At 47.4% G+C, this 20,985-nt stretch overlaps 1 protein-coding gene across 50 annotated transcripts in view; it reads right to left on the bottom strand.

The window, feature by feature from the left end:
• Positions 1-20,985, bottom strand: part of Zfat (zinc finger and AT-hook domain containing) — a 346,969-nt gene that overhangs the window by 232,122 nt on the left and 93,862 nt on the right. The window contains exon 1 of one of the 50 annotated variants that reach the window (XM_087184087.1): positions 11,738-15,152. The exons of the other annotated variants lie outside the window; for them this stretch is intronic. The gene's annotated coding sequence lies outside the window, so the exon portion shown is untranslated. Of the gene's footprint in view, positions 1-11,737; positions 15,153-20,985 lie in introns of those variants that run through there. 50 annotated transcript variants of the gene reach the window in all.

Genomic DNA, 20,985 nt, shown 5'->3' with positions numbered 1-20,985 from the left:
GAGGAAGCTGGTGGGCTCTGCTTTGCTCCTGACACCCTTTTGTCTCTAAAAGCGGCATGTCCCAGAAGCCTAAGGCCGTGTCCATGGTGTACCCTCCTGAACACAAGGCCTCAGACATGGAGGGTGACTGTGTGCTCCTTGAGGATGTTCTGAAAGCAGCATGCAAACAGCCAAATGCCAGGCACACAAAGAGGGCGCCAGGTCACACCACGTCCCCCGAAGAGGAAGAACTGTTCATCCACCAGAACAACAACATAGAAGCCACTTTCACGTTTATAGTGACTAATATGAAGAATGCATCTGTACCCTGAAATATATTTATAATTATGTTGTCAGCCAATTCTGACGAAGATGCTATAATTTGGATACGTTTTTAGGTCCAATTACTGTGCTCTCATCCTTAACAAAAGAATTCAAAGGGAAATGATGTATCGGCACAAGAAGAATCATGAAAGTGTGGGGTCTGAGCATACAATTCCTACAAATTACCTGCCTGTTTTTAAGCAGCTAGTCTATACTATTCAAAAGGAAAACCAAGAGACAACTATATAAACAAAGCCCCACTTCTGACCTCTGGTCCGCAGAACAACCAGGTCCTATCTGGACCTCAAGCCTCCCTCCCTGCCCAGGGGGCCCAGGAAGAAATGAGGGCTCTGCTCCCAGCCCTCCTTGAAGACAGCTCTGAGCTGGCACCGAGTCTGTGGGTGCCAGCAGGGTGACTGGCCCCTCCGGCTCCAGGAGGTCCCTGGGAGTGGCAGGGCCTGAGCACAGGTGCCTGGTGCTTGGCCATAGAAGCAGAAGTGGTCAGCTAGGGCTGGCCTGCTCCCCTATCCCAGGCGCTCCAGCAGAGGGGAACGGGGGTCAGTCCAGCTGGGAGCTGAAGTCACAGGTTCCAGCTAAGGTGAGGACCCTTCTGGCACCAGCTGCCGACCACAGCATCCTCTTCCTCCTGATGTTGCTGCTGCCAAGGCCCTCCGCTGTGGGTCTGGGGTGGGAGAATGGAATGGAACAAGACAGGGTTCCGGCATCAGAGGTCTCTCAGCACTTATGCCAACCTTGATTGCTACTGCTATTATTTACTGCAAAAGTCGCATGTGAGTGCACACTTGCTGTAAAATAGTCAAATCCCAAGTTACAGCTGAAACAGACAGCACTGCGTCATCCCCCAGGACTGGGAGCATCACACAAGAGTTTACTGTGCACCTTCTGGAATTCTCCCTGCGCCTGAAAGGCATAGCCACAGAGAGACAGAAAGATGCAGAGGTGACAATATCATGGAAACCTCATGTAAACTTCTCCCTAGCTCTCTGGGGTCCCCCAGTGCCCTGCACCCCCATGCTCCCTCTGCTGCCCAGCCACCGGCTGGGCTCAGCATAGAAGGAAGACACAGGAGGCATCTGGTGCCACTAACACAGGAGGTCTCGGAGGTCTGAGTAAAAACACAAAATACTCTTTCTTACGGAGACATCACTAGAAATGGTGTCCATGCCTGAGCAATCGCCTGGAAACTGCCCAGGACAAGGAGGTCAGGGCTCCCGGATTCTGGATTCTGGCCATGTATCTACAGGCAGGGCACAAAATCTTTCTGACATACCATATGCAAGGCTGGAGGAAGGATGACCTATGAAAAGACCTCCACAGACCCTCAGGTCTAAGTGTGACATCTCAGCAGGGACACAGAGGCAGCCAGGATTTTTTTTCACGGAGAAGAAGGCACGTGTGAGTGTCTGGAACAGAAACACCATGGCACTCGGGTTCCTCACCCACTCTCCTTCAAGGCATTGTGAGGACAGAGCATGCCTAGGAATGAAGGTGCCTACAGCTATCTCCTCCTTTCCATCTTGGTTTGGATGTGAGTGTGTGGCCTCATTAGGCAAACCATGGCCAACAGTAGCCATGCCATGGTCTCACCATTAGACTGCCTTGAAATTTCTTCTGCAAGATTAGTCCATTGCCCTTAATCTCAGTCTCAGGCAAAGTCTCTGGTCACGAGCAAAATGCAGACACAAACTTTATGCCAAGGCATAACACACATTGTCTAGAGTCCAAAAGCCAAGGCAGCCCATCCTAACAGAAACCTCCTGGTCTTTAATGGCAGCATTTCTGTCAGCCTCTGGTCTTCTGAGCTCTGACCAAAATCTCCCACCAAGAACAGCCTCAGGCATTCTAGGGCTGCCTGTTCGGCCGGCATCTCTGAACCTTTCCAAACTCTTTCCATTACCCAGTTCCAAAGGCTCCTGAACCTCATGATGAGGTACGGTCATAGCAATAGCTCCACTTCTCTGATACCAAATTCTGTCTTAGTTACTTTTCTCGTTCCTGAGACAAAATACCCAACACCCACAAGTCAAGGGAGGAAAGGTTTATAAAGCTTACAGTTTGCAGAGGTTTCCATTCATACTTGGCTGGCTCCAAGGCAGGGTACCATAGCAGATAGGCATCGCAGAGGAGAAACAGTTCATGGTGGGCAGAAGGCATCAAGCTATAAGTGACTAGTGGCAAGCCTCTTTCTGTCCTTTATATCTTATCCAGGTTACTTAGGGCAGGTAACACTCACACCCTTAATCCTCGTGCCCTTAATCCCAGCATTGCACTATGAATCAATCCCACCATCACACACTCTAGATTCAGCCACCTCTGAAAAAGCCCCACCTATGACCTCATGAGGCTTTGGGGAACATCGAGACCCAAACCATAACATCACTCAAACTTCTACCATATTTTCAGGAAATCTGCATATGAAAAAAATGGATTTGCACACTTGTAGCAATTTTTTTACTATAAGGCTGCATAACAGGCACATAAAATTAACTACTGGGTGATAAAGTTCTGTAGTTGAATGATGGTAACTATTGCATAACAATGTGAATATACCTAATGCTACTGAAGCCTATCTCAAAAGTGGTTGAAAGGGTTAATATTTATGTTATGCGTATTTTACCAAAAAACATTTGTAACATGTAATCATTAAGGCAAAATGGACAAAGGGAACACGAGACTTCTCTGTATTATCTCTGCAACTTCCTGTGAATATACATTTATTGCAAAATATGAAGTTTTTAAAAAAATAACAAGGTGGTAAACAAAATCAGTCTGGACCCTCTGGGAAGCACACTACTGAGAAGAATCATGCACACTTCTAGGTGATTTATCCGTGATCCACTCAACCCCAACCACACTGTACGGTAGGACAGGCTCACAGAGTGGACCGAGGGAGCTCACAGGGGCTCAGCTCAGCGCGGATGGCACCGGTGCGCGGCAGTCTCGAGCAGTAGTGTGGAGGCTAGGGTCTGCAGGTCCCGCAGAATATCTATCACACACCTTCCTTCTTACCTATGCTCAGGAGGCGGAGCCAGGGCCCCACTGGCCCAACCCCATCTCCCCCTAGTGGCAATGCTATCGTACATCTGGCAAGCACCCACTAAGTGTGGGATGAAAGGACAATTACAAAATGCTTAAACATCACAGGAGGCAAAATGCTACATGGATTGCTAAATCACTCCATTTAAAGGCTGTAGTTTAAAAACCTCTTATCCTCTCCTTGATTACTATAAATCAACCTCTCTGCTTTGTAAGTATCCTTTACTTGGATTTATTAATTTTAAAGAGAGTTCAGCAGCCAAAGCTAAGATTGAGAGTAAGGTGACAAATACATCCTGAGCTGTATTTTTATTTTCCTGTTTTTCACTTGTTTTTAAGTAATTAAATTCTTAAGGGCCAGCAGCTTCCCAATAGGAGAGGAAATATTTTAACAACACAGAGCCAGATTGCTGTCACAATCCAGTGTGATGAATAAAGTCTCGTATTGTGCAGCTTTGTAGCATTTTAAAAGCCTTTTTCTTTTATCTTCAGGAGAGGATCAGCTCAGGACCAACATCTTCCTTCCCTTTAGCTTGCTCTACAGAACCTTCGATCGGCTGTAGACAAGCCAGGTCATCGCATCATCATCTGAGCATCACCCCACTTCTGAAAACTTGCTGGAGCCGACACAGTGAGACTGAGAGAGGAAGAGGTGGTCCGGAAGGAAGCTTAAAGTAACCAAGCCCTTCCCCTGGGCCAACAACCATGAAAGCCCACACCGGGTGTATTTAATCCTCACGACATTCCTATGAAATGTTTTATTACTGTGTTTACCCAACTAATTTATGTATTAGTAAGTACTGATATTTTATTTGCATAGTGTGAAAAGAGACAAGGACGCTGGTAAACAACCAGGACACGCTGGTCTCTCGTCACACCAGTTGTCAGTGGTCTCCTGGTTTTAGAGCCGTCACACTGAGTCTGAATGAACGAGCTGCAGTGACATGTCTCCATTCTGACTGAGCGAGCGGGTCCAGCACAGCCTAAGTGACCTTGGGAAGCCTGGTTCCCACTTCCCGGTCAGCCCCCACACGCCCGCTGTGAGCCCTGCTCTGTGCTGCCATCCAGGACAAGCACTGCCTTGGAGAGGAGCTTGGCAGACACCTCCTGAGTACCGGATACCTTCATTATCCCTCTTCCGCCACGCGTGCCCTCAGGGATGCCCATGGCCCACAAGACACCTGGCTGAGAACTACAGAAAGGGCCCTTCCTTAGGACACTAGCACCCCCTATCAGAGAGCAGTCATAATATCCTGAGACTGGTGGAACAAAGCACTCTACTGCGAACTGTGGAAGGCCTTCAGAACAAATACGCTATTGTGTGAAATGAGCCCTCTTAGATGTAGTGCCCTTGAGGAGTCCACAACCTGCACAGCTGTACACAGGGGCCCTGCCACTAAGTAAGACATAAAATGTCAGTATCCTATATTATTGATGAGGAAGCTGTAACTTCCTGTACAGTTTCAAAGCTATTTAGTCAGCTCCTGAAGAGCTTATAATCATTAGGAGTAGAAATCAGCCTATGCGGGTGTATTCGAGAACATCCCGAGCTGTGCCCCAGGAAAGTATGGGAAGGTAGGAGGCCCTCTGGCTAAGGGACTGGGGTGCTGAGTGCTCCAGGAGGCAGAGAGACAGCTCAGGAGTGTGAGCAGAGGCAGTAGGAGCCAGGCGGGCAGGACTGAGACCATGGCCATGGAGGAGCCCTGGATGTGGACAGGGAAGGGCAGACTCTGGCAGGACAGGCCCACTGGCGTCTCCAGGGCAGGAAGGCAGCAGTGAGGGGAGCCCCACTTGGGGGGGGGTCCCCAACAGGAGGCCCCGCCCATCAGGACGCCAGGACCCCGCCAGGCCAGGCGATGGGGCTCTTCCCGGGGCACCCACCAGGCACCCAAAAGCGGAACCTGTCTTCCAAATCTCCTGCAGGCCAATGAGACTTTTCAGGGGGAAAAATTATACACACACACGCACACGCGCAATCAAAACCTACAGTCTATGTTTAAACTTTAAAAATGTAATACAATTGGGCTGGGGATTTGGCTCAGTGGTTTCGCCGTCTGCTGCGCAAGCGCAAGGACCCGAGTTCGATCCCCGGTACCAAAAAAAAAAAAAAAAAGTAATACAGTAACATACACTGCCATTCATACCCCTCAAAGAACATCCCCATGCTTCACCCTTGGCAATGTGTCTTTCACTGTAATAAGTTTTTTAATCCTTCCATTCACTGTATTTTTCCAGCACCCTATAAGTGATGCTAGGTATACATAAGACGCACGTCAGCATGGCCAGAGGGCTGCCAGTTTGCCTTTGCTGATGGAAAGCTTTCCTCCTGGGGACTGGGGGAAAGTGCTCACTTGCAGGGGGTGCCAGGGAACTGATGTGAGAAGCAGAGGCAGTGGCAGAACGTGAGAGGACAGAGGACCTGAAGCCTGCTGTCCCCACAGCTCCCCAACACCAGTCAGAGCCAGGGACTGACCCTGGGTGGATGGATTATGGGTAAACTACTTGTTAGTTTAGGGACTTTCTCTGAGTCTTTCATATCTTCCACAATGGGAAGTACATGCACAATCCAAGAAAAAATTACTTTAAGAACCATTTAAGTTGATATTAAAAATAAAGGGATACTAAGTGATAAAATAATCAGCTGTTTCTCTTATGAGAGGAAGACTTGCTCATCCTTTAACAGCTTTGGTCTCAGACAAGTCACCAAGCTCTGGACCCCATAGATGAGAAACAGAGCAAGGCCATGGCCGGCTCTGGTCACAAAACAAAAGCAGTCCTCCCAGCCACCGGGTTCTTGACACTGCTTTTGAGGTTGACTAGACACTTCACTGGGTGGGAGAAGGTGCAGGTGCGTATGGATATGTCCTGTGTCTCTCCCTGCCTTTCTCACATAATACATGTTATACTGATGAAATGACAGAGAGAGAACAAAGGGAAACTGGTTTAACCATAAGCAAGATCAATTTAGACTTCCGAGTTGATGGCAAAGAGTCCTGACACAGAAGCATTAGAAGGAACAGCCTGCTGGTGTGGTGGGCATGGGCAGCCCACCCCCAAAGTGGCAGGTTCCCAGGCTGCAATGTGTGGGGCCTACTCAAGGCCAGGCAGGGAAGGGCCTGAAAGCTCCCAGAGCTGGATGTCCTAGGAGAGTTTACACAAGTCTGCCACAGGAAAAGGAGGCGTAAGATTTTACGTTCCACAGTGGCACCTCCAACCTCCTGGGCCAACCAAGCTGCAGAATAATATTTACCCTGCTCCCTGGGGTGAATAATATTCATACAGACCTTAATATTTGTGACCACACTTGATCCTCCCTATTGTCCTGTAAAGTAACCAAATAAATGGTGCCACTGCTATCATAATCACCTTTGCCAACATCACTATCACCGTCAACACCATTACCATGACCACCACCATCAACATCACCACTCTTAATAAAGGACACATAATTTATAGGACTATTTTATGATATTTACCCAAAAGGCCAAACACAGAGGAGTGCAAGAGATTAGCCACACACTAGAGGCCCAAAGAATCCAGCCAAGGGTCTGGATCCCACAGCAATGTCCCACACAAGTCCCGCTGAAGGACTACAGTCCAAGGCCACGTTCTCCATGGGTCCACCCAGTGGCCTGGAGCTCACAGCAATGTCTCATGCTTATCTATATCGAGGATGTGCACCTGAAAGGCCCAAAGGCCAGTGGTGAAAGACAGAAAACTTGTGCCAGTGGGGTGAAGGATTTTTGCCACAGGCTGAGAGATCTACACTGGAGCCAGGAAGTGATGCTCACGGTGAAGATCAGAGCTCCCCTGACGAGAGCAGCAGCCGTTCCCAGCGACAGCGAGGCCCTGAGCTCCTCCTCCGATGAGAACAGCCAAGTTCACATCAGGAAAACCATGCACAGCAAGCTTCTCCTAGAAAATCAACAGCCCCAGATCTTCCCCTCCTGTTCTCTTTTTATGGCTCTTGGCAACAATCCTCAGGTGGATCCTCCAAGCCCAGACCACACTAATTCAATTAATCCACCACAACCACCATCATCATCACCACCATCACAATCCCCATTTACAGAAAATAAACCTGGGGCTCAGAGAAGTTAGTAAGCTGCCAAGGCGCCCTAGCCAGATAAATAACCAAGCTAAAACATAACCCAGACCTTCCAAATTAACTGCCAGCCACGTCTTCCCACATGTCCACCCCGGGGCTAGAAGATCATTTGCTACTTCCAGAAACACTTGCAGTGGTCACTGTATGGAAAGCCAGTCTTGGTATCCCCAACCCAAGCTAGCATCATAGAGGGTAGTTATAACTAAGAAGAGTGGCTATGCAGTACTAGAAAGGAATTTTGCTACACCAATTTGATTTGGAAAGTAACAAGCTGGGAAACAACAGAGTGCCAAATGTGGGTGATAAAACTCACTGAGCCACACACTTACAGAGCATGCCAAGGTACAGTTTGGCAGCAGGTCCAGAAACTAGCAACAGTGGACCTCGTGGTCCAAGGCAGACAGCTTTATAGCAAAACATAAGGCTAGCCACAGGCAGGCACCATACACGTGCTTACAGTGCCCTCTGGTGGCTGGCTGGGGCATTACAACTGAATAGGTACAATAAAAACAAGGCTATCATTTACTAATGCCTAGCTCTGCCAGATGCTGTGCATTCTCCATCACCCTGCTTAACCTCCACATTAACCCAAGAAGGAGCAGCTGCTGCTCTCATGTTGAGGTAAGTAAACTGGGCCAGCAGGGGATTACAAGGTTACACAGCAGGTGGACACACTACAGGAATACAACCTGTCACTGGACACTGCTGCTCTTGCAGAGCAAGAGGGTTTGCCTTAGCAACCCCGGAGCACCGGGCCAACCCCAGCAGGCACAGTGGCTCAGCTCTGACACCAACTGCGCTCATCACAGACAGCCGGGCCTGGCCCGCTCTTAACCACCTTAGAGCTATACTTGAAGCTGCGCAGCTTTCCTACCACTCTGTGCGCAGAAGCAACTTGGAGCAGCGCACTTGCACTGCCCTGAGGGTGGAGGACACAGCTACTTGCTCCGCCTGAGGCAGCACAGGTTAGCATGGGCGTGGACTGGGGCCAGGGTCTCCTGAGGTGGTGGAAGCCAGGTTCTCATCCAAATACCGTGATGTTTTTAAAATTTTGTTAATTCATTATAGGAAAAGAACACGTTGTCATTAATTCCCCTCAAAGTACGTCCTGTCTTCGAACACACTTATTCTACTGTTCTTGCGACTTTCTGAAGCAATTCTGGAAGTCCTCCTTTGTGTCTTTAGCAGCGCTGTCATGGTTGCCTTGGTTCTGACTTAATTCAAAATATGTACCTTTCGTGGTCAGTTTGCCTTTGGGAAAGGGCCAGAGGTCACCCCGTGCCAGAGCTGGTGAACAGGTGGATGGGGACATAGCGTGATGTTTTCACAAGTCTGCCTTGCCGTGGGATGGCGCTCAGTAGCAGCATTCACTGTATTCTTTTATCACACCTGGTAATAGCACTTGGGAAAGAGGACTCCAGAACTCCTTCAGAAAGTAGCAAAAACAATGGGATGTGTGCTCAATGCAAAGGGGAGCATTTGAGGATTAATAGCAATGTGTGTTTTACTGTAATAATTTTTCTTAATTTAAGCATATACATACTATATTTTTATCACACACTGTATACATCAACCTAAAAAATGTAAACAGCAAATATTAAAGGAAAAGACAGAGAAAAAGCATATTCTGATTTACAAATTGACCTCTTATTTAAGGCAATAAGATCTGAACCCAACTTTGGTCCCCCGAGCTGTGTGACTCTGGCCGCGCGCGTGTGCTTGGCATCCCCGACCTCCAGTTCCTTCCTCCGTGCAGGTCTGGGGGTGCTACAGACATCAGGGATGCGCTGTGCCTACGCCAGGGCCCAGCTCCTCAGTGTCGGCAGGGCACCGCCAACACAGAAGCCTGGGTCTCCCAGCTCTCTCCATGCCTCCAAATCTCTTCAGGCCTTGTCCTGAGCAGTCCAGATGAAAAGCCTCCTCAGAAGGCTTGAAGGTAGAATTTGGCCTTCAAACTCTACCCAGAAGCTAATGTGCAGAGGCAGAGCCAGTCACCAGGGTTAAAGCGAGGCCAAGGCAGACCCACCGGTACCACTTCCTCCAACCCAGGGGGGCAGGGATGGACCAACCTCCTTGGCCCATGAGTAATCTCCAAGGTACCCTCCCAGCTCTGGCGCTCAGCGGGCTGAAGACACAATAAAATACACACCCCTAACTTGTGGAATTATTAGCATGCATCTCATAAAATGCTGATGAAAACACCAACTTCCATAGCTCACAAAGTTAACGTGTTTATTAAACGCAAGGGAGAAATCCCATGGGTGTTTCTTTGCTAAAGCTAGATTAACAAAATAAAATGAGAAATGCTCAGTATCCACTATAATTAAAGCGGGGCCAACAGTTGCATTCTAATTTTATGCTTACACATTTCTTCCATGTTGGAACTTGGCATAAAATTGTTTTAAGTTATTTTTAAGCACTCTCAAAGTGAGAGGCCTGGGCCATGAAGTATGTTCACATTTAGTGTGGTAATCATTGCTGAAAAATGCTGGCCCTTACCACAGGAAGCACCACAGACAATTTCATGCAGACAGGAATTTCAGCCCCACCTGGAAGATGTGAGGCCCTGCTGAGAGCCTGCAGGCCCCACACTGCAGCTCCCACCTGCGGATGGATGAGGTGGTCCGGAGCAGCCACACCCCGTATCTGTGCAAGGCCTCTTCTGCGACCAGGTCTCTGTAACTGTTCTCAAGTCGAACGTCAAACAATCAAGACTCATCACAGTGGCTCTGAGACAGCAATGCCCACAGCCACGAGCAACAGCAGCACTCTGAGTACTGAGCTTTGGTCTGTGGCGCCTGCTCTCCTCTTCTTAAGCAAGGTGCTGTCCTCAGCCAGTGTCAGCACCGGGCACCAGTGTAACGGGAGCCACCTTCCCCTTTCCGACTCTGCAGGAGCTCAGGTCAGACACAGAGAAGACCTGAGCTGTCCCCATGACCCCAAAAAGACTGCAGCACCTCACTGGAGGAATCAGCATGTGGGGAACAGGGGCTTCTCAGACTGCTACATCCAGTGCCGGGGCTAAAGAGAATGGGGAGCATCTTAAGGCAAAAATGTCCACTGGGAGCTAAAGCCACTAGGTCCACCCCTAGCTGCTTCTGCTGACCTCTTACACACACATATAAAACACACACCCATTCACATATCTCACACACATACACAGAGAAACTCACGGTTACACACATGTAACACGCACATGTACAGGCATAAACACACACAGTTTCCTTAGGGAAACAAAGCATGCAGGCAATGCAGAGCTTTTAGAGGGACAACCAAAACACAGCATCAATAACAGCAAGTAGAAATCAGCTGTGAATCTCATGGACCTGAGAAGAGGAAAATGAAAAGGAAGGTCATGAAACAAAGGGAAGGAAGAAAAGATTCAGGTGCTTGGAGGGGTTGTCAGGAGCCCTGGGAGAGGCGCTGGGACCCAAGCAGCAGAAGGAAAGTGGCCCCCATGCGGGAAGGACTCCTTCAGGCTCCCCCAGCCTCCTGTGGCTTCCTCCTGTGCCTTTTTGGGTCTCAAGTTCTGCTGGAGTTCTACTCCCTGGCACCCTCCACCATCAGGAGGAAGAGAAGATGCAGCAGCAGAAGCAGATGCCACTGGAGAAATGCCATGTGGGAGGAGGGGTGGCCATGTCTCCTGATCACACCACCCCTTCTGGTCCAGCCACCACTTCCTCGCTCTTTCCAGCATGGTCAAGACAAAGGGGGTTGGGTGCCCACCAACAGATGAATAAAGAAAACATAGTATGTGTGCAGAGTGGAGTACTATTCTGCCACAAAGAACTACACTTTGTCATTTGCAGGAAAACAAACAAATCTGGAGAATACCAAGTTGAGCGAAGGAAGCCAGACTCATAAAGACAAATATCACATGTTCTCCCTAAAATGTGGGGGGAAATGACAAGGAAGTAGAAGGGAGACTAAGATAAGAGAAAGGGAATAAGGGAGACGGGTATGAGGGAGGCTATGGGGGGAATGGATATGATCAGAATACATTATACACATTGAAATGCCGTATCTGGTAAAATTAATAGGCACTCATAAAGACGGAAAATATGAAGGTGTCTACTCTAGGGAGGCGCCAACACGGTGCCTGGCTCAAGCCCACTGCCTGCCCCCTCTCGCCCATGAACCTGGCACCTCCTGGGGGACAGGTCCAACCAGAGCAACACAAAGCCCTTAGAAATGCTGATTCCACTCAGCCCCTTATCCTACGTGGGCAACCGTTTCCATCCAACAGATAGATGTATGAGGAGCACCTGCCTAGGTACTTGGGTAGGAGGAGCCATGGGTGACCAGCATCTCCAGCTCTCAAGCAGGTCAACGGAGCAGGTCAGGCAGGCTTACACACCGCCATCTACAAGGGAAGGAGAGCCTGCTGGACACGTCCTTCCTTCCGCTGGTGGGCCAGGCGCTGCCCTGGAGATGGTTCCGCCCACAGGGCAGAGGGAGGAGCCACACCCACTCAGGCCCGGAAGTCTCAATGCTTTCTCCAGGCTGGCGCTAACAGAATGAGGAGGCGGGCACAGATACAATTCAAAATTTTGTAGTAGCCACACCAAAATAAAAAGAAAAGAGTACATTTTAACAATATGCTTCATTTAACCCAGTATATCCAAAATAGTAAACGCTTGATGAAAAGTTTCGGTTTTTTTAACCACGTCTTCAAAATTCAGTGTTACTGTCCACTTACAGCACATGACAGTGTGGGCTCCGCACAAATCCAGTATCCCATTATTTCATGAACACGAAGCACCCCTGTCACCCCAGCTCCGGGATGTGGCGGGCGGGTTCTCTCCCCAACCTTCAGTGGCTGAGACAGAGTCTCCACCACCAGCACAAAATCTTGGGACTAAAGTTGGGAAAATCGGGACAAAGAATTAGCAACTCAGAACCTGCAGGCTAGCATCCCTGTCTGCACTATTCTGGGAGAGGCAGATGACAGGAACGTTTTCATTTATTACTGTCACAGGTTTCAAACTTGGCTGTGTGCTCGGGGCTCCTGAGGTCATCATCATCGAGAGAGAAAATAATAGCCTGAGCAGGAGCTGCAGGCAGATGTGCGAAACATGCAAATTCAGCTTCATATTTTAAATGTCTGCTTTATTTATTATAAAAGGCTGAGAATGGTCTCAGTTATTAAGTGTTCTGAATTTCAAAATTAATTCCAGGAGAAAGAACTGCCCTTTAATAGTCACACACTTCTAAGGTCTTTTCAATTTCCAGAATAGAGCTTTAAGTTTAAGGAAAACAAGCAAGTGGGAAGAGAAGAATTCTCCAAACCCTACCACCCACCTGTCCCCAGCCAACCAAACTGACCTGGCCCTTTTTTCCTGGTAACCACAATAAGAAATAAGTTTGTCATCTATTCTCCAAATCCTTGAGCTCTGGAGTTCACTTATAAGCCCTGTGGCATCATCATTCAGTGTTTAATGGGTATCCAAAACATGCCATGCTGTATATGCTGGGCACAGTTAGGAAGGAGAAAAACACAGACACCCCCCCCCCAGCAACATAAACCAGTACACTCCATTTTGCTCAGCAGAGTCGGTTTCCATGGCTGTGGTACTCCCGCCACTGGACAGGATGGAGAAGTGGCCAAGTCCAGCCTCCTGGCCAGTCTCCAGGCACAGGTAGGCCCTCCCGTGGGTGCACAGGCATCTCCACGCTGGGCAGCTGTCACCTGTGTTTATACCAGAGGACACCTCAGAGCCTCGGCTCCCCCTCCCTCCTCTACAGCACTCCAGAGAGTGCAGCCTCAGGGTGACCCTGCCAAGTCCAGCCCCTCCCACAGCACAGGAGGGACCTGAACAAGCCACCAGGGGGCCCTGGTTTTGTGTGCTACAGGCCTGGAGTCCTGGCCTGACATCCCACACAGGTGCAGGCCAGGCCCCCACTGAGGCTAGGCTCAGAGACCAGGCCCCACCTCTGCAGACCTGGTGTCTCTCAAGCCACCTGTAGCAAATCCAGTCCTGTCCTGTCCACTCACATGTGCCCGTGGGGGGCGATAAAGATCGGAAGAGAACTCCTATCACCCACAAGGCAGCCTGTTCTGGGTGCAGGCTTCCATTTCACAGGATGGGAAGGATAGCCAGCACCTGCCCTCCGGTTATCAAACTTGTTTATTAATTCAGGAACCTCATTCTTCAAGGCTCAGCTTCAGCCTGGCCTTCTCAGACAGACTTTTTAAACCCCCTTCAACATAAATGACATTTCCAAGACTCTTAGCTTCTGCCTAGGTAGTGTGACTACAATGTATAATAATGTATTTAATGTTGTGTTTGTCTAACTCCTCTCTCCCCTAAAAGATTGTGAGCGCCACAAAACATCAATATCACTTAATTCAGAGTACAGTTAAATACCTTTAAAGGTCAGTGTTAAACATTATACAGGACGTTTACCTATAAACAAAGAAGTGCTGCATTTCCTTTGTAGCAAAGACTAGAACATTTCCAGAGTGTTCACCTAACAATCTGTGAGAATAGCATTAACCAAGTCACTCTTAACTCATGCTTCCGGCAAAGAACAAAACAGCGTGCTGGGGAAGAAATCTCAGGTTCAGGGTGGGACACCTCAGTCCAACCCCAAATAAGGGGAATGTATTTACCCACTTGGACCCTGGCACTCATCTGAAGATGGGAATAAATGGAGCATCAGCATGGCAGAGTCAATGGATTCAAGCCAGACCAGGAAAAATGGCCTGAAAGATGCTCAGTGAGGGCTGCAGGACCAGGGGTGGGGGTCGCAGGGGCCCCCACAGTGTCACTTCAGTGAGAGAAGTCACACTTCCATTCCACAGCCTCCCCAGGACTTCTGCTTCTTCACAGAAACGTACACCCTTGCTTCCCTGCTGCTCCCAGTCCTTTAAATGAAATGAAAGAAAGACACTGAACCCAAAATTCATATGCTGTAAGAAAGTAAATCACAAGGATGGGGTGACCCAAAAGTAAATCAAGCAGAAACAAATGAATTCTCCATATTTTGCAGGAATAACGAACTATAGGTGCACTGAAATGGGAGAGGAAAGGAGGACAAACCCAAGACTTTGGAAGGTGCTGCTTCCACCACAGGCTTCAAGCTAAAGAAAACAGGCTTGGGTTAAACACTGAACTCTCAGCAGCAGCCTTCTTCTTCATATAGCTTCTTCTTCAATATAGTGTTTACTATATTCTAGGACTGGGCGAGGAAGGAGCCGTAGAAACGGGAGCCACTGTTTTGTCAGAGGACTTATTAATATGGAAAGGGGAGCCGTGGATTTAGCTTAATGGTTCTGCCGCCTGCCTCGCAAGCACAAGGTCCTGAGTTCAATCCCAGTACAAAAAATATATATATATATGGAAAGGGGAAGAACAGAATAGAGCTGGTGGAGTGGGGTTGGAACTTCAAAAAGCTACATGAATTCTGCCTTTAGAAACAGATCTGTATCTGATGTGCAGGGGATGCAGAATCTTAGACTCACATGCATGTGCTACGTATAAACAGACACCTACTTCTTAGCTGTCTTTGCTGAGAGGTCTTGGAAGCAACGACACACCAGTAACAGTGAGCTCACCTACCTCCCAGAGCCCAGTTTCTAAATACAATTCCCCGCTCAGAGAAACCAGTCTCCAGTGGAAACAGCTGATTCCAGAGCTGGAACTGGCCAGAGTCCAGAATGATCCCAGAACATTCTGTTGCCCAGAGAGCAAGGACGTGTTCAAGAAAGAGAGGGCATGTTTGTGGGACACAAACCCACCTGTAGGGGCTTCAACTGGCCAAACATGGGGCAACGTGGACATCAGAGTCAGTAATGAGGAAGGACCATAAACCACTAAGAATTCAGGGGTTCACAGTAATAACAAACGATCAAGGAGCCAGGGATTTAGCTCAGTCGCACTGCACCTGCCTCGCAAGTGCAAGGTTCTGAGTTTGACCTCTGATACCAAAAAAAAAAAAGATCAAGGCAAAGAGAAAGTTCTTGCTTACAGAGAAAGGTAACCAGTGAAACACAGTGTTAATGACGTGGGACATTAGGTATGGATTATGGCTTGTGTTTAGATGTCCCTCCAAAGCCTCATGCCAATAAGATGGGGCTATTTTAGAGGTGGCTGAATCTAGAGTGTGTGATGCTGGGGTTAAGGAGGTGTGATCATCAAACCACTACATGTGAATGATTGGTTTGGCACCACCCCAATTCCAGTAGTCTGAATAAGATAAAAGAGGCAGAGAGACACTGTTGCAGTCCCATATTGCTTTTGCTACTGTGTGGACGCCATGTTGTTTCTCCTCTGTGATGCCTGTCTGCCATCCACCCTGTCTTGGAGCCAGCTGGTTAGGACTAAAACCTCTACAAACTGTGAGCTAGATAAACCTTTTCCCCTTGAATCCTGAGTGTTGGGTATTTTGTCTCAGCCACGAGAGAAAAGTAACTAACAAAGTACATTAATTAACTTAACTGCAGTGATCATTTTAAGTCTACCTACATCAAAACATCACACTGTTTACCCTGGATGTATACAGTGTTTATTTGTCAACTGTACCTCCATGTTGAAAGGCAGGGAAACAACTAGTAAATGCAGAAGAAATCACTTGGCAACCATCATAATGATGACTGATTCTGGCAAGAATCATCAATGGATGCTACAAGTACTGACTACAGGGACTAGTCTGAGGACAGAGAGGAGCAAGGTAAATATATAACCTCAACACCTCTCCCCATGGCGCTCTTAATTATAAAGGGGAAGACAGTAACTTTATCGTGAAGGAATCTGACTTCTTCAAATATGTTTGCATCACAAGTAACAAAACAAATCAAGATCATGTGCCCACTGATAGGGCATGCTGAGAATCCAGCATCATTTCTGTGGAAATCTTGCCCGAAAAAGTAGAATCTGAATCTAATCGTGAGGAAACGTTACACAAACCCAAAAGGTTGGTCTACAAAATAAATGGCCCATACTCCTCAAAAGTACCAATGTCATTATGAAACACAGAGGAAGAAAATAAAATGAAAACTGAACACTGTGCATAGCCCAGGATTTCCTTCTGCTATAAAGGGCATTATTGGGACAAATGAATTCTGAATTGGGGCATGGCATTGATATTATTTACTCATTTTGATAATTATGTGGCAATGTAGAATGTCTGTGCTTTTAGGAAATAATCACTGAAAATAGTAGTGGGTAAAAGAACATTATACCTGCAACTTTATCTAAAGGAGACAGAGAGAGGAAGGGGAGGATAAACAATGTAGAAAATTACTAACACCTGGAGACCCAGAGCAAAGGGCATGTGTGAATGTTTTGTACTCTCAAATTTTCTGTAAATAGAAAAATATGTAAAAATAAAGGATTAAAAGGGAACAAATTCTGTGTGTCCTATATGCTTCCCTCAGTAACTGAGTATCTCAAAGGAATCAGCATAGAACACACTGCATCTGCATTCGCTCTGGCTCCTTCCTTCCCCTTTCTCTGCCTGGTTCTCGCCCTCCTCTCAGAAGCCTCGATCCTTTTATTCACAGGAATTTCTGTTTCACAGAGCTCTCGGGCCCATGGCCATGGAATTCACAACAGCAGGCTCAGCCCTCAGCTCTGTACCCAGCCCAGCTTAGGCCTCGATTACAGTGGGTACTGGATAGCCTCGTGGGACCAAAACAGCAAAGATAATGGCCAAGCTGGTCAGAGCTGGGCAGTAGCCAGGCCAGGCTTATTTCCAGCTGCTCAGGTGTCCCCAAGTCACCAGGCCAGCACCTGCAGCCGGACCCAGCCCTAGACTCTGGGCCCACACAAGATTCTCAAAGAAGATCCAGAAGGAGCGTCCTGAAGGAGCGTCCTGAAGGGAGTCACGGGCCCACAGGAGCCTCATCTCTGGCTCATCACTTAATGACCGCTCGGCTCCCCAAGAGGCAGCTGGGTGACTCTGGAGCCAGAGGGAGAAGCCACACGTCTGCTTCCTCCACGGCAAAACACAGACAAAAGCCCACTTGGCAGTGCTTTTGTGATGAGCACTGGACGCAAAGCACCTGACGGCCAGGTCTACAGGAATGACAGTTCCTGCCAGGCCCCGTCTCATTTCCCCTTAACCACATGACTTCAATAAATGATTGGGTCGTTGTATCATGCACTATTATTTGTAATTACAAACTGCTCTCATTATACATTGAATCTTCAAAGATGCTATTAAAAACTGCAAGATGTTCAGGGGACGATGAAGCTTAACAGGGGGAGGAAGGGAGGGAAGGAAAAGGTGGAAGATGGAAAAGAGGAAAGTCTGCCGGGGGCCAGATGTGTGCCCACCCTCCCCCAAGGAACTGCCTCTGAGCTGCAGAGGCCACTGCTGCATGAGGCTGTGGTAGCTCCAGGGACCTGCTGAGGTCCCAGAGCTGCTAAGGCAGGGCCGGGACTTTATTCGATGCACAAACTACCTTGCAATGAGTGATATAGCCACACCTAAAAGCAAGAAGTGTAACATTTTAAAATTAAGTAAATCAGTAAACATAGAAGACTATCTTTGTGGCCTTTAAGTAGGAAAACATTTCCTACGGGAGAAAACCAAACAAGCACTGCTTGTAGACATGGAAAATCCAACTCCAGTGAAATTACAAACTTCTGCTCATTAAGAGCTAATACTAAGGGGCTACTCCACTCGGGACCCCTCCTGCCCCTCAGGAGCTTTCCTATCAATAAATATCTTCCAACTTTAAAAAAGAAAAAAAATGGCTAATACTAAGAAGAGTTAATAACTATCAGAATCCAACAATAAAAATACAAACAACCCACGTTATTGAAATGAGATACCACTACATACCCTCTAGAACTGGCAAAAACCAACACCACCAAATGTGGGTGAGATGAGCAACACGTGGAATCATCTTACATTACTGACAGAAATATAAAATGAAACTACAGTGGCCCTGGACTAAGGACTCTATCAGTTCCCGAGGGTGGGTTGTAACTCAAGTCGGTGGTAAGTCAATACAGCTGAGACTGGATGTTTATCTGCGTTCACACTATAGATAACAAAAGGCAGATGAATCTTCCATTAACCTAATTAACCCAAGCTGTTCGTATGTCAGGCCGGTCGCAACTTGAGGGTCCACTGTACTCTAGAAAGCTCTTTGGGAGTGTCTTAAAAAGTTAAATATACCTCTATCCTACAAACCAGGAATTCCAATTGCTAGGTGTTGGGAGCAATGCTACATAATTCTAGGGATAAATCATTTGGTTAGCCCAGTTCTCTTGCCTACAGCCCAGCTACAGAATAACTCCAGTTTGGCCTCCGGTCACAACTGAGACTTCAGTGATCCAGTAATGCTGTGATTCTCCAGGACAAGAAACATCCTGGGAGAACAAACATCTGCTCAGTTCCTCATTGTTCTTGGACTGATTAACATCTTGTTTGCCGGAGACGTACTGAACTCTCTGCAAACCTTCCCGTTACACCTTGTTTATCCCAATGTGAACTGTTGAACTCTCTGCAAGTCATTTGTTACATTTGTTTCTCCCGATGTACTGAATAAAAGGTGTGGTAAGCTGGGGGCTTTGTCTTTGCTGCCCAGAGCAGCACTGATCAGACCCAGAGCTCAGCTTCTTCTTGATCTCATTTTTCTACCTTTCCTGTAATTCGCCGTGTGCTGCCGTGGCTCGCAGGAGACCAGGACTAACTGCAGAGGTTCTGGTAACGTCCCCTTCCCCTGTCCCCTACAGCTAGGTACTGATTTACTTAAAAGAAATGAAAATATACATCCACAGAAAGGCTTCTAAGAATGCTCAGTGCAGCTCTATTCATAAGAACCCAAAACTGGAAATAGCTAAGGTATTTATTAATAGAAAAGTAAACAAACTGTAGTGGTTACCATACAATGGGATACTATGAAACAATAAAAACAAACAAATTACTGAATCTCAGACTCTAAATTGAGTAAAAGAAATCAGATGCAGAAGAATTACATGATGTAAGTCATGGTGATAGCCAGGGCTAGGGGCTGCTGGCAGGGGGGGAGAATTGGGTGCGAATTGGGCAAGAAAGACTTTCAGGAGTGATGAAAACGTTCTACATATTTTTAAGGATGTGTGTTATCTGAGTGATCAAACTGTACACTTAAGATCTGTGTACTTCAGATGTCACTTACAACTGAAAAGAACTGTTTGCAGGCAGCTGCCACAGGGCTCTTTCTGACAGTCAAGTCAGTCAGCTGCCGACCCCCATGCCCGGAAGTTTTCATAACAAAGTCTCATGGCTGCCACTGCTCCAAGGCTCTGCACCAGACTCACCACCTTCACTGCAGCCTCAGCGCTCACCTAGAACGTACCTGCCCACCAGTGCCTCCTCTCCAGCGCACCTCAGCTCACCTGAGAGACCTAGCTCCCACCTCCTCCCCCTGGAAGCTCTCCCAGAATCCCCAGGTGGGGCTCGGTGCACTCCACTGAAGCCCTCAACACTCGGGGCTGACTTCCGTGGTGACACCCAGCACCTTCTCCTTAGGAACTGGTTTTCTACTGCTAGGACTGCACAAAGTCCTCAAGAGGGAAAAGAAAGTAACACCTTTCCTAACTAGAGTCTGAAGGTCCTGCTAGCATTCTCAAGCATTCTTCGAGGCCAGATCCCTACCCTGCCCATCCTGCCTCAGCCAGACGATTTGCAACACAGAAGAAGCACCTTAGTCGGACACTTTGCGCTCAACTTATTATATGATTTAAAAGAACCCAGAAGATTTCAAATCAGCATTTTGAAAAAAGACATCTGCACTTCTGTGTTCACTGCAGCACTAGTCACAAGCTATGGGATCAATCTGTAGCCACCAACAGATGAGTGGGGAAAGGAAACATGGTCCACATATGCAGTGGAATACTATTCAATCTTACTGAAGAAAAACATGCATCATTGGCAATGATATGGACAGAGCTGGAGAAGACTGCATCAGGTGAAATAAAGCAAGCACAGAAAGACAGCTCCCAGCTGTGCCCACTCACTTCCATGTGGGAGCTACAGGAACGTAGCCCAAGGAGGCAGAGTACAGCAGAGGCCATCAGAGGCTGGGGGTGGAATGGAAGACGAAGGGGAAAGGTACAAAACCTCAATTAAACAAGGGGAATATGTTTTTATTTGCTTTAAGGTAGACTGCACACTGGAGCAAATATAGTAAAGAAAAATGTACATTTCAAAATCACTAAAAGTAAATTTCAAATGTTCTTATCATAAAGACACATATTTAAAGTGATGACTACTTTAGATTATTCCATATTGTATTAATAAATTATAACACTTTGCATGCCTTAAAAATATATAGCTATGATTTTTTTAATTTTAAAAGAAACAGAAAATTGTTACCCACCTTAAAGTCCCTGTTTTTATATTAATATGTTAAATATTATCTTTTTATAATCAAACTCAGTGATCTATATAATTTATGTTCCTTAAAAAAAGTATCAACTCTCCGGGCGTGGTGGCGCACACCTGTAGTTCCAGCACTCAGGAGGCTGAGGCAGGAGGATTGCTGTTTGAGGCCAGCCTGGGCTACATAGTAAATTCAA

The sequence above is a fragment of the Heterocephalus glaber genome, unplaced genomic scaffold (assembly GCF_053883595.1).
Source record: "Heterocephalus glaber isolate CG9 unplaced genomic scaffold, H.glaber_assembly_v1.0 deba00000281, whole genome shotgun sequence".
NCBI lineage: Eukaryota > Metazoa > Chordata > Mammalia > Rodentia > Bathyergidae > Heterocephalus > Heterocephalus glaber.
The sequence above is the reverse complement of the archived record's forward strand: the minus strand, read 5'-3'. Positions and strand labels throughout refer to the sequence as shown.